The sequence below is a fragment of the Cnephaeus nilssonii genome, assembly GCF_951640355.1.
Source record: "Cnephaeus nilssonii genome assembly, chromosome: 6".
NCBI lineage: Eukaryota > Metazoa > Chordata > Mammalia > Chiroptera > Vespertilionidae > Cnephaeus > Cnephaeus nilssonii.
Window position 1 is genome coordinate 34,348,486 of NC_137077.1, and position 12,271 is coordinate 34,360,756.

A 12,271-nucleotide genomic window follows, 5' to 3' on the forward strand; every position below is an offset into this window, starting at 1 on the left:
TTTTGCAGGGTCACCTGCTCTTGGTGAAACTAAAGATAATCTCTTAATTATATTTTTTGCAAGTACAGTATCAGCTTTTTATATTATCTTAGTAGTCTAAAAGCTAAGATCTTTTATAAAATCTCCAGTATTCAGATTAAGATAAATGTGTCAGCGATAATTGGGAACTATTCTCTTGTTTTTTCCCAATAAGTTTTCTCCTAAAATTCCAATGCCTCATCTTCCCAAAGCCATCACTTCTACACCATACTACAGGGAGGTGATTTTCCTCTAGTACTCTGATCCTAATGAAAAAGTGGGTCAGCATTGTCAGTTATTTTAGATTTCCCAAGATAACGCAGGCAAAAATTTCATATTTGCCACCAAATATTTTTGTGACTTTTCCAAATCTGAGCCCCTCTCAGGTCTCTGGAATTGAGCCATGATGAAATAGAAGAGTCAGGGAACCTCGGTGGATCCCATAGCTACTGACTGAAAACGACTTGGCCAGCCAATCCATCTTGGTTGATCCTATTTTCCTAATCTGAAAAATGTGTGGCTTTGTGGAGATGTATCCCTCAGCCCCTATTTCTTTCTTTCTTTTTTCCAGCCCCTATTTCTAACACTCTTTGCATTGCATTGAGCAAATGCATTGTGAAGTCTTGGAAAAAACTCTGACCACATCCAGGACCTGTGACTGATGTGACCACACACTGGGCCACTCTCCAGAGAGACTTGAACCAGCTCTGGGTAGAGAAGAGAGAAATGAAGTGAGGTTGACGAGGGAGGCAAGTGCCGACTCTCCAGTCAACCCCTCCGCGGCCAATCAGAAATTCACCCGGAGCCGACGGGCGGGGCTGGAGGCCATCGCTGACGACAGAAGGCTACTTCCGGCTGTGGTGCGTGTGACGTCAGGGCCGAGTGGCAACAGCCTTGCCACCTAGACGCCGAGGAGGGGAGGGCTCGCGAGAGTTCAGGGGGGCCGCTTCGAGATTTCGGCGCGGCCGCCAGGCCCACCTCCCGGGGGCGGGGCGAGGGCGGAGCCGGCAGGAGGGAGCGGACGGGCGCGGGGCCGGCGGAGGTCCGTGCGGAGGCTGAGCCGGCCGCTGGCGCGACCGGAGACAGGTGAGTGCGCGGATGCCGGGGCTGCGAGGGGGGCCGGGCCGCCGCACCTGCCCTCACTCCGCGCGCCGGAGGGAGCGGTCGTGTGTGTCTTAGGGTGTCCAGGGAAAGCCGGGCTCCTTTCGGGGCTGGTACTGTCTCCGGGGAAGCTCTAGCGACGGCCTTGGCCCTCTGGATCCCCGGGGTGATACCGGCCCCGTGTGTCCGGAGAGGCAGCCTCGAGCCTGGGGAGGCATCTTTGTCCTCCCCGGCTCCTCTCACCCTTCCACTCCTCGGCCCTCGAGCGCCCGGCTCCCGGTCCTGCCGGGGCTTCGTAAACAATAACAATCGTGGTGGCCCCTCTCCGGCTACCCCTCCGCTCGCCCGTCCGGTGCCCTCCGGCCGGTGTCCCCGAGAGGAGGGGTTCTAGGCGCGCCCCCTACCTCGCGGGGGGCCATGTGGGTACCATTCCTAAAAACTGATGCGTCAGATGGCTAAACACGCCTCAGCCCCGGCGAAGTCGCCCCGCTCCCAGGAGCGCGGAGCGCGCGCGGCCGGGCTCAGAAGCCGTCCCCCCCGCCGGCCCCGCAGACCCTCCTTCCCGCATCGTTTTCTCCTTTTTTTTTTTTTTTGCACCTTTCCCGTCGCGGACAGACGAGGGGGTTGTTTGGTATGCGAGTCAAAAAGGTTGTCCCCGATCGAGGAGGAGACGTTTTCACCTTTAGAAAGTTGTCAGGTTGACAGCCAAAGAGCAAACTTTTATTTTCCCCCAAACCAGGAGCCTCCCGTTTACGGCGGCTACTTTTGTGGATCGCTTTTCGGGGTGTAGTTTAGGGGGGGGGGGAGATATAAAAAGAAATGGGGCGGGGGGGAAGGGGGGTGTGGAGCTGGGGGTGCCGCTGGAAGTCGTGGTGGCTTGTCCAAAAAGTGTGATTCTGTTCTTCACGAGATGAAATGCAGAACCAGCGCTCTTGTCTATGTCACGTAACTTTGGATAAGTTTTGGGAGAAGGCAATTGCTCCGGAGAGTCCTGAGTATTAGCTTTACGACGGCTAACGTCCGAGGGCACAACGTGGTTTTAGTGTATGACTCCTGGTTGTGAGATGGGGATTGGCCAGGGAGACCTTGTCCTTGGGCGGTTGGGGTGGAGTGGAGGCTTAAACTTGCCAGGTCTCCCTACCTTAAAGGCAGGGTCTCTGACTTAAAGCCATTTTATGGATCCAGTGAAGGTCTTGGAAAGTTCATTGTCCCAGTCATCTATGCATGTGTATGTAAGACACTGGAAACCTCTTGGTGTTTGATTTGCTTTCCTTTACATACCTCAGGATACATAAAACAATTAAGTTTATTTTACGCTCTACCCAGGAGCTGAGAGGTATTGTATGTGAATTAGCCAGCCTTGTGACTATTTGAGGGGAGGGAAGTTAGTTTAAAATGTTATTAAATTATGATGACATTTGTCATTGTATAGGTTCCGAGTGCTTCCGTGTGAAAAATTCTGATCTGAAAAGGAGTACAATGAATAAAAAATGTTTGGTGTGATCGGTCTTCGCTTTGCACTTTCCATTCTTCTGATTAAGATGGCCGATAATGTTTCCCCTTGGTTGGGATGTGTTTAGAATGAGAAACAAATAGGGTGTCCTTTTGGTATTCCTTGGAAAAGCACTGCCACTGCGGAGTGAAAAAATTAGGAAAACTATGTTAAGTGGGTGCAATTATTCTTTAGCCTTTTGTTTTTGCATTTGTTTTAAAGTTGAGGATCAAATGAAAAGAATCAAGACTAGGAATATTTGTGCAGGTAAATAGGTGTCCTCAGCAGTTTTTATGCTGAAAAATTAATTTCAAAAGGAAAAATCGTACTTTGTTGAAATTGGTAACAAAGCACTGGGTTCAGTTCTGCCATTTGTTTTCAGAAAAGTTCTCTTCTCTCTAAGTAAGCGCAACACGTCATTGTGTTACCAAAGTTGGATACTTTAGAAGGTGCTTTCTCAGGTAATCCTAGATAAATTGAAGGCGTGTGTGTGTGTGTGTGTGTGTGTGTGTGTGTGTGTGTGTGTGTAAATGGCACATTGTTAAGAGGGAAAAGAGAGCAGAAATCAAAGCCAGAAAGATGTACATCTTGATGTTAAGTTTAAATTATTTTATTTTACATAAATAGTGTAGGGTGAATCAAGCAAGCATATTGTCTTCCAGCATCCCATGATTACATGCAAATCAGCAGATGGGCAAGTTATGATTAGGTTAGACATGAAATATGCAGAAATTATGCTACTGTATTTTTATATTAAAAGCATCATGGGCTTTTTGAATGAGATAATGAAAGTAAGCTTTTAAAGCATAAGAAAATTTTAAAAATAAATTAATTTTAAAAGATATTCTTGACCAGTATAAAAATATTAAGTGAATCCTTCTTGCCTCCTTTCCCCCTCCTCCCAAGTTTTTGTTTAAGTCTTAAGAGACTATTTATTAAAGTATGATTAATATTTAAGTTCACTGGTTACATAAAGCTCCTGTCTCCAGGTAAAGGTTTGCTGATTAGCAGGGTATTATTATTCAGAACCTTTAGAGAGAGAAATGAAGGGCAACAATGAGCAATATTTGCTGCCCATTGTACTCAGATGTGGTCTCTATCTTCAAGGAGATATAATCTAGTTGGAGGGAATTTTACCCAAACAACTATGAAACACAATGCATATTGTGGAGAAGTCAATAAGGGAGGTATTAAATTCCACTAGGCTAGTTAAGGAAGGCTCTGAGTAGGGCAAGGCATTTGTGTAGATGATTTGGATGATTGAGTCATATGATAATCATAATAAGCAAGCACTTTAGGTAATGCTACTTGCTAATAAACCCTTACATGAAGTAATTTACCTGGGTTTAAGCCATACAACAACAATATGGAGTAGATATTTGTATTATTCCCATTTTGCAGATGGGGTAACGAGGTACCAAGGTCAGATAACTAGAAAATGGTAGAACAAGGATTGCAACCCAGGCATTCCAGCTTATACCTGTACTAGAGGCCCGGTGCATGAAATTCGTACACGGGTAGGGTCCCTAGGCCTGGCCAGCGATCAGGGCTGATCCCGGACTTCCTCCCTACCCCCCCCCCCCCCCCCCCCAGCTGCTGGCTGCCAGCTGCTGGCTGTGGCCTTCCTTTGTTCCGCACCACCCCCTGGTGGTCAACGCACGTTATAGCGAGCAGTCGAACTCCCGGGAGTTTGGTCTGTCAAACTCCCGAGGAGACAACTTGCATATTAGCCTTTGATTATATAGGATCCCTGTGCTTATTCACTCTCCTTATTTTCTCTCCCATTCTTGATGATCTTTCTTAGGTCTCTAGTTTCAATAATTGATTTGGGAAAATATATTTTTCTGGCACCTAAATTTAGGGATCCATTTCTTAGAGCTCCAAAATAATGTAAACCCAGTAAATAAATTGTTTTTGGCATGTTAGATATTTAATCAATTTTTGGAAGTTGCTCTTTGTCAATTTAAAGGTAACCACTGAGTGGGACTTCTGATAAATTTGACTTCGTACCTAGTAGCATACCTATAAGGATTTAGAAATAAGAAGTTATAACTATATTAACTCCTTTGCCTAATGGAATTTCTGAATCATATAATTTGTCTTGTAATTTTTAAAAATCACTTGGCACTGGGTATTTTTTGGATTAAATTGTGAAGTTGGAATTTAATGATCGAATGCCAGTCTAACCCTTTTAGTTTTTATTTCCACAAACAGCTAAATTTATAATGCCTGAATCAGGATTTTGAATAGAGTGTTTTACATGTATAAAATGAGAGACATTCAATCACTGATACTTTATTTTAAGGCAACTTTGAAAGCTTTTTTGGGATTGTGAAACAAAATGTGCTATAGAAATACACTGTGCCTAGCATAGGCCTACTCAGTAAATACTGCTTTGTTGAATGAATAGTCCAATTGATTTTATTTATGAAATTTCAGGAATAGTTCACATTTGTTATTGGTTATCTGAATATTGGCATCACAATAAACTCAAGTGGATTTAAAGATTAGGAAACAAAATATATCTAGGCAGTGGTAGGGGTACTGCCTGTTCTTCCCTATCCAGCAAGATGCGGACCCTTCAACTCCTTTGTCAGTGCCCTGAGTGACTCAGTTTTAAGTAGAACTCCAGAGGCACAGTCTCTGTGAACGAATATAATAACTGCTCTCTCTTGTCTGAATGGGGTAGTTCTAGTAAACTCCCACAGCAGGATAATTTATGGTTGATGAGCTCAAAACCTACTGGGAAAAGTAGCAGAACTAAAGTCAGGATATAAAGCCCATATATTTATGTTACTGTTATAAGGTAAAAGTGGCAAAACAAAAACTTTTAAAAGATTTTTTTTATAAACAGTTTAAATTAATAGGTGATAGTATATTATTTTCATTTACCAACCCCCGATTGGCAAAATTATCAGTATCTAAGCTGGTAATTTCATGGAGATGTTTATAAGTCAACTGTAGTTTGTTATAACAAAGTTATGTTCCTGTAAGTACAGGTTTGGTTTTGGAACAGTTATTCTTAGTAACAAACAAACAAACATACCAGACATACTCTCACCTTTTCACTGACAGAGATTTGGGGGGCATCCTTTCCCATAATAGACTAGTTTTGTCTACATTGAAAATCCACTGAGACAGGTAGCCCCCCTCATAGATAGTCTCTGCACAAGTCTTAGGGAAACCTTAGCAGTTACATGTCATGTAGTGAACCTGACCATTCACACTGGTGTTGTGTAAATTCAAAAGGGCCTCAAACTTTGGCACTTTGTCTGTAGCTTATGATAGCAGCACTTGTATTATCCTCAGCTTTTAAATTCTTAAATAAGCTCCTTGCTATCCCCTGAATTAACATCGACCAGTTGACACCCCGAAATGATGTTGATTCTCTGGCCACACATGCAGAAGGTTTCCTGTTTTCCTTGTCTTTTGCTGAATCTTATTGATTCCACTGGTATGGATTTTTCGTGTTACAGTATATAAGACTGATCTCATATGCACAGGCAGTATCCACTGTTTTCTTACCGTTTACAATTATTTGCTCTCTCTACCTCTGATTCAGGAGAGGATTCTATTCTTCCTAATTTCAGAACACTTTTACTGTTTTTCAGTTACTTAATATGATGGAGTTAATTAATGTTTAATACCTCAAAATCAACCACAAATACAACAATGTGCCCAGAATAAAGGACAAGATAGCAGAAACTTAAGTGGCTGTGCATGATTGTTAATACCTTCTATTTTTTGCAAGCAAGTTGTTGTGCCTTTGCTGTGGGGCCTAGCTTTCATTCTGTGAAAACTTAGAAAATTGAAAGTATGAAAACAAAGAAGCTTCTGTATACATCAATAAGCACATTTTAAAGTTTTTATTTTGATGTTTTGGTCCTGTTCTCCTTCCATACAGTCATTGCTATTCTGCTTTTATGACTTGGAGATATTGGCTTCGGTTCTCTAGATTCTACAGCAATCCTGGAGACACAGTAAGTAATTTGCACATTTATATGAAAATGCATTGTGTAATCTATGTTTCTCAAACTTTGTCTCCCTGCAGTAATATATAAACTTAGATCTCTGTATATCAGCTTCCATTCGGACATGTTCTTGGCTCCTTTTTCTTCTTGAATGTCATCAGTTAGGGTATGGGTTTAACATTAATTTAATCAGTAACAGTAACCATTTACTTATTACTTACTTTGTAGCAGACATAGTGTTAAGTACTTTATATAAATATAAATATTATATCATTTAATCCCCACTTACAGATGAGGAAACTGGAGTCTAGTGAGGTGAAGTGACCAGGGTCACATAGGTAGGCAGTAAGTGGAAGAGTTAGAAATTGATCCCTAAGACCCAGGTTTGCTTTCTCTTTTATACCGCCCCCCCCCCCCCCCCCCCCCCCGCCGCCGCTTCCCCGCTTCTTCCTCCCTTTTTTAGGAGTTATTTACAGTTTTGCATGTCAAACATAAGTTCTCTTGGAAAAAATATACATAAATAATTCAGCTCTATTCAGATTTCCTATAGGGGGGACTTGCTCTTAGAGAGAGCTTATTGTAGTAATAATACTAGTAACACCTTACATTTGCATTATGCTATATAGTTTTATAAAGCATTTTTATACATCCTTAATTCTAATAGCAAACTTAAACTCAGGTCTGTAGATTAAAAGTTGTTACAGGCAGCTTGCTAAGGACTCCATAAAATTAGTGTATGAGACACAGTTTTTGCCCTCAGCAATTTTAATGCTGAAATAAATGATATAATCAGATGTTCTGAGTTCATTCAAGCCAATTAGGAGCAGATAAATTTCATTATGCCATAGCGTTTTCTTAAAAGGTGTTTTTAATTTTGAGCTTTGAGCTTTGTTTTTGGCCAAAATTGAGAAGTAGAAATTTTAGTGCTGCATTTTAAATCATGAAATGTTAGAAGTCTTTAATTCTTGTGATTCTGTGAATGATAGTTGAGTTGCTATCTACCTCATTCTGCACACAACTGTTGCATTTAACTAAAAACCATTATGGTGAAAGAATGGGGTGGAGGTAGGACAGACGTAATTTCAAAAGTGAAATTAAAGAATTGGAGATCCTAATAAGGAGAGGTATCTTATGGTAGCACTGTTGCAGGAAATTGGGTGTAGACTTTAAAGAATGGATAAAAGCTTTAAGTATTCCCATCTGAAAAGTTCTGTTATTTGAGAGATCAAAGATCTTATTTAATGATCCACTTTTGAAGTATTTTCTTGTCTCAATGAATTTGATTTTTACTAAGCTGTGGGCATTTTTACTTAGTTAAGCATTTGCCCATTGACTTGCCCCCATTATGGAAACACCACACCATGTTTGCCCTTCATAATTTTTCTGTATTTGTCACAGAGGCTGGCTGCCTGGCTTGTAGAACTAGGGAGTTGCCTTTTGTTGTGTTTTTATAATAGAGGTCCATTTCGTTTGGACACATCTTTCAAATCTGGTTGAGGATATTCCCCATATGTCCACTATTATCTAGCCAAACAGAATAGACTTTTTCTATTTTAGTGGCTAGAGTGAAAAAATTTCAGTCTTGAATTGCATATATTTGGCCCATTGGTATTCTTAATAGTAGCAAATCCTAAAGGAATCACAAACTCATAATGTTTTAGTGAGGTTAGCTATCATAATTCAACATTTATCAGCTATTTGCATGGCACTGTATTAGATGCCATGGCAAAATAGAGACATGTAAAATATATTGCCCTTCCATTTAGAAAGGTTTCATCCAGCAAGAGACATAATATAGGGGCATAAACTCAAATAGAAAGTGATAAGGGCACTGTGTGAGCAGAGGAAGGAGAGATTGCTTCTGGCTGGAGAGATTAGGAAGGCTTCCTATATAAAGTGAAATATGGATTGACCATTTAAAGTAAAGGACATGCCAGGCCAAGGAATTAGCATGAGTTGGATATTTTCTATAACACCTGATAAATTATTTACTTACTTACTTAATTATTTACTTCTCTCTGTGTCCTATTGGATTTGAGCCCATTGAACTTAGAGAACAGGTGTTTTTCAGCTTTTCATTCTCTGCATCATCAACTGCTCAACCTGGTACATTTAATTAAAGCTGTAATTTGGTAAGATTACAGTGGCAGGAATGAATGTGGAATGGATTTCAGGGAAGAGGGCCCAGAAATTGTAAGACCAATGAAGAGACTGATTTAAATAATCTAGGAGAGTCTGGCCAGTGGCTCAGTTGGTTGGAGCATTGTCCTGTACACCAGAGGGTTGCGGGCTCCGTCCCCAGTCAGGGCACATACTGGGTGGAACCGATCAATGTTTCTCACATTGATGTTTCTCTCTTCCTTCCTCTCTCTAAAATCAATAATAGCATATCCTTGAAAAAATTATTTAAAAAATAATAATCTAGGAGATAGATAATGAAGTTCTAAATTAGGTTGGATTGGAAGAACGAGACTTGGATGTGTGTTGAGACCTATGGGATGACCGATGAGGTACGTCCTGTGTACCAGGAGATGGAGGAGTGATGGAAAGACGCGGTGCTCCCACAGAGCTACACTCACAGGTATAGAAGTAATTGCACTAGCACGCCGCTGCTATAGTGAAGGAGCAGTGTGAGGAGCGCTTAAGGGAAAGGAGCATGCGTTTGGGAGAATCAAAGAAGCTTTGTCTGGAGGTGGTAGTGTTAGAGCTTAGACTTGAAGGCTGAGTTGGAGTTTTTTCAGGCCAACAAGCAGCAGGAGGACATTATAGCATAGAGATGTAAAGACTGTTTAGGCAGCCACGAGAACCTGGATTATTTTAGGATTGGGACATGTGGCTGGATAGGATAGATGAACTTGCTTTATAAAATAACTTTTTATTTGCCATTTTTAAAATGCTTATTTTATCCAGCTTTAGCACTCTTTAGTTTTTGTATTTCTGTTGTTTCTTGCATCCTAGTATAAGCACCTGTGCTGTGTTTCCCACCCCCTACACCTCACCCCCGTCCCAGCCTGCAAGTATACTGCCAGTGATAAATTGTCTCTTGCTTTCTTTCTGTGAAATTAAGCAGAGAAGGTAAGGATACCATTAGCCAGAGAGATACAGAGAGAAAGAAATCCACAAAAGACCTTTTTTTCTGATGGATGTGTAGAGCAGCTAGGGTTGTGTAAGGAGAATGCAGCATCAAAGCATAGTGCCAAGAGCACTTGACTGAGGGAGGGGATTGTGGTAGGAACATAATTATGTGCCTTTCCCATAAAGTTTTATGGAACCCTTAAAAATTTCCCAGGACTGTAATATCTCGTGCTAAAGTTCTTTAATTTTGAGTCTAGCCTTGATTTCTTTCTGTCTTCTCTGCTTAACCCTTCCTGTATTTTAACAGCTTAGCATGACTCTAACTTCAAATGGTGGCAGACATTGTCTCTAGTTTGCCCCTGTCCCACCTTTTTTTGTCCTTCAGAAACTTGCACCTGCAAATCATGATTCTGAACTTTGTATGTATAATCTGTATTAGACTGTTGGAGCTGAAAAGCATTTTATAGGTTTACTTTCTACAGCCATTTATTTTTTTTCTGTCTTGTGGATTGGGCCACTGAATCAGAATATGGTTAAGTTATTTTCTAAGGACAACCAAAAAGTTAATTGTAGACTCCAATTAGAATTAGATCCATTGTATTATTTCTAGGCTTGTTGGCAGCTGTGTTAGCTTTAGTGCCATTAGTGGTAATAATAAAAGTTTATGGGCACCAAAGGAGGGGAAGTGAAAGACAAGAACAAGAAAAGAAAAAGAAGGCTTGCAGACTGGTCAGAGAGGCATAGGGTGGGGGCAGGAGAAGTGCATATGGTTAAAAGATGTCAAATTCCTCTAACACCTGTTCCAGGTGCCACCAGTGGGACCAGTGCCATATTTTAAGATTAAATCAAACTGCCAGCAATCCTTTCTAAAAATACACTGGGTGTATTGTTATGCAAAAATTGACAGTTTGTTTTAATAAACTATTTTTGGGTTTAATAAAAAAATGTGTATGTACTACCTGTGTTTCCCTGTTTTTAGACTTGAGCAGAAAGGGAAACAGAAACTGATACACTGTAAGTATTAGTGAAAATTATAGGTACATTTCTGAAATGTTGTAAAACCTTTAAGACTTAAACCATAAATTTTGGATAGTCCTAATTAGGCAGAAGGTGGCAGAAAGGGAAGGGAAGAATAAGTGGGAACATGTGTGATAAAATTGCATTCTCATACCAACCATATGACGAAATATGTGTTAAATGTGAACTCTGTTTTAAATGATACTTTGTATCCATTTCACCCTGTATTTAGGAAAGGTCAGATAATAAAAGATCAGGTATGTAGAAAGCCCTTTGAAGACTCCAAAGAACTTCACAAATATGGGCACTACAACTGCGCATATGAAAATATTTCTCATCAGTTGGCAGTTACTCTCACTTAAACAATAACAGCATGGCACCTCTTGAGTTAAACTGAGGCTCAGTGAGATTTGGTGACTTATGAATAAGCAGGACTCTCTATTCAGGTCGTTTGTTTTATTATGCAGTTGTCTTTGACATTCATTCCAATCAAAGCGCTCTTTCAAAAGACCTAGTGCCTGTTCTCCTGGAGTTTGGAAGGTGTTTATACTTAGAGAACACCAAGTATTATTCCCTAGAACTTTGGGAATAACATGGGGCATACCCCCCTGTCATCACTACAGAATTATACCTAAAAGGACTTCATGAGAATGTGCTTAAGAGCCTCCTATGATATCCTTTAGTATGGTGCTCGACCTGCCTAAACCGCTACATACATGTTAAAGAGAGGCTAGGACTGAAGTTGATCATTTCTTGCTGGATCAATTATCCAATACTGAGTACTTTCTATGAGTTCTGCCTCTTGCTAAATATTGTGGGGGACAGAATAAGGTATGGCTCTTGTCCTCAAGAAGTATGGAATTTAATAGATGACTAACATATATAACAGTCAATCCACTTACACGAACGAGTGTGGAAGTAAATGCCTAATTGTGAGATTCGTAATAAGTGCTAGACAAATTCTGAAAAGTGAAACAAATGAGGTTGGGTTAATCAAGAAAAGCTATGTAGAAGAGGAAAATTCATTAAGTTCTTTAAATATGAATATAGGGGAAAGGAAGAACTGTTCTTTTTCAATTCAGATATCCCAAGGCTTGGTGGTAAGATTGATTATGGCATGTCTGTTGGTTGATGAGGGAGGAGACTGGTGTATAATGGAAAATCAAGTTAAATAGTTAGGGTGGATCCAAATTATGGGGTTTAATAAAAGCCAGGCATAGATTGGATGGTAGAAAGGGGAAGGCTTTAGTAGTTTTTGAGCCGATGGGTGACATCTTCCAAGTTCTGCATAAAGAGCTGTGACTTAGAGATGGGAGAGCATGGCATCAGGAAGACCCACGCGAATGCTGGTGCAGTAATGTCACTGACAGTGCGATCAGGGCCTGGACTGACGGTGGTGGAAGTAAGAAGGAAGAGTAAGGTGCACTGGGAGAGAGATTTTGACACCAATTATTAATGAACTGGAAATTGGAAAGGGAGAGATGAATTTAGGCTGTTTTCCAAGCTTACTGAATGGGAGAAAGGTTATTACCATGGACAGTAATGTGGTTGCTAGAAGGTTTGCAATAGGGAAAAGTTAATGCATTTATTTTTGGAC

The 12,271-nt window shown here is 40.9% G+C and overlaps 1 protein-coding gene across 2 annotated transcripts in view; it reads left to right on the top strand.

Moving 5' to 3' along the window:
• The first annotated feature begins 1,029 nt into the window (after positions 1–1,029).
• Positions 1,030–12,271, top strand: part of STK38L (serine/threonine kinase 38 like) — a 70,824-nt gene continuing 59,582 nt past the window's right edge. Inside the window, exons 1-2 of one of the 2 annotated variants that reach the window (XM_079774634.1) lie at positions 1,040–1,104; positions 6,516–6,591. The gene's annotated coding sequence lies outside the window, so the exon portion shown is untranslated. Of the gene's footprint in view, positions 1,105–6,515; positions 6,592–12,271 lie in introns of both variants that reach the window. The other variant, XM_079774635.1, reaches the window with a different exon arrangement.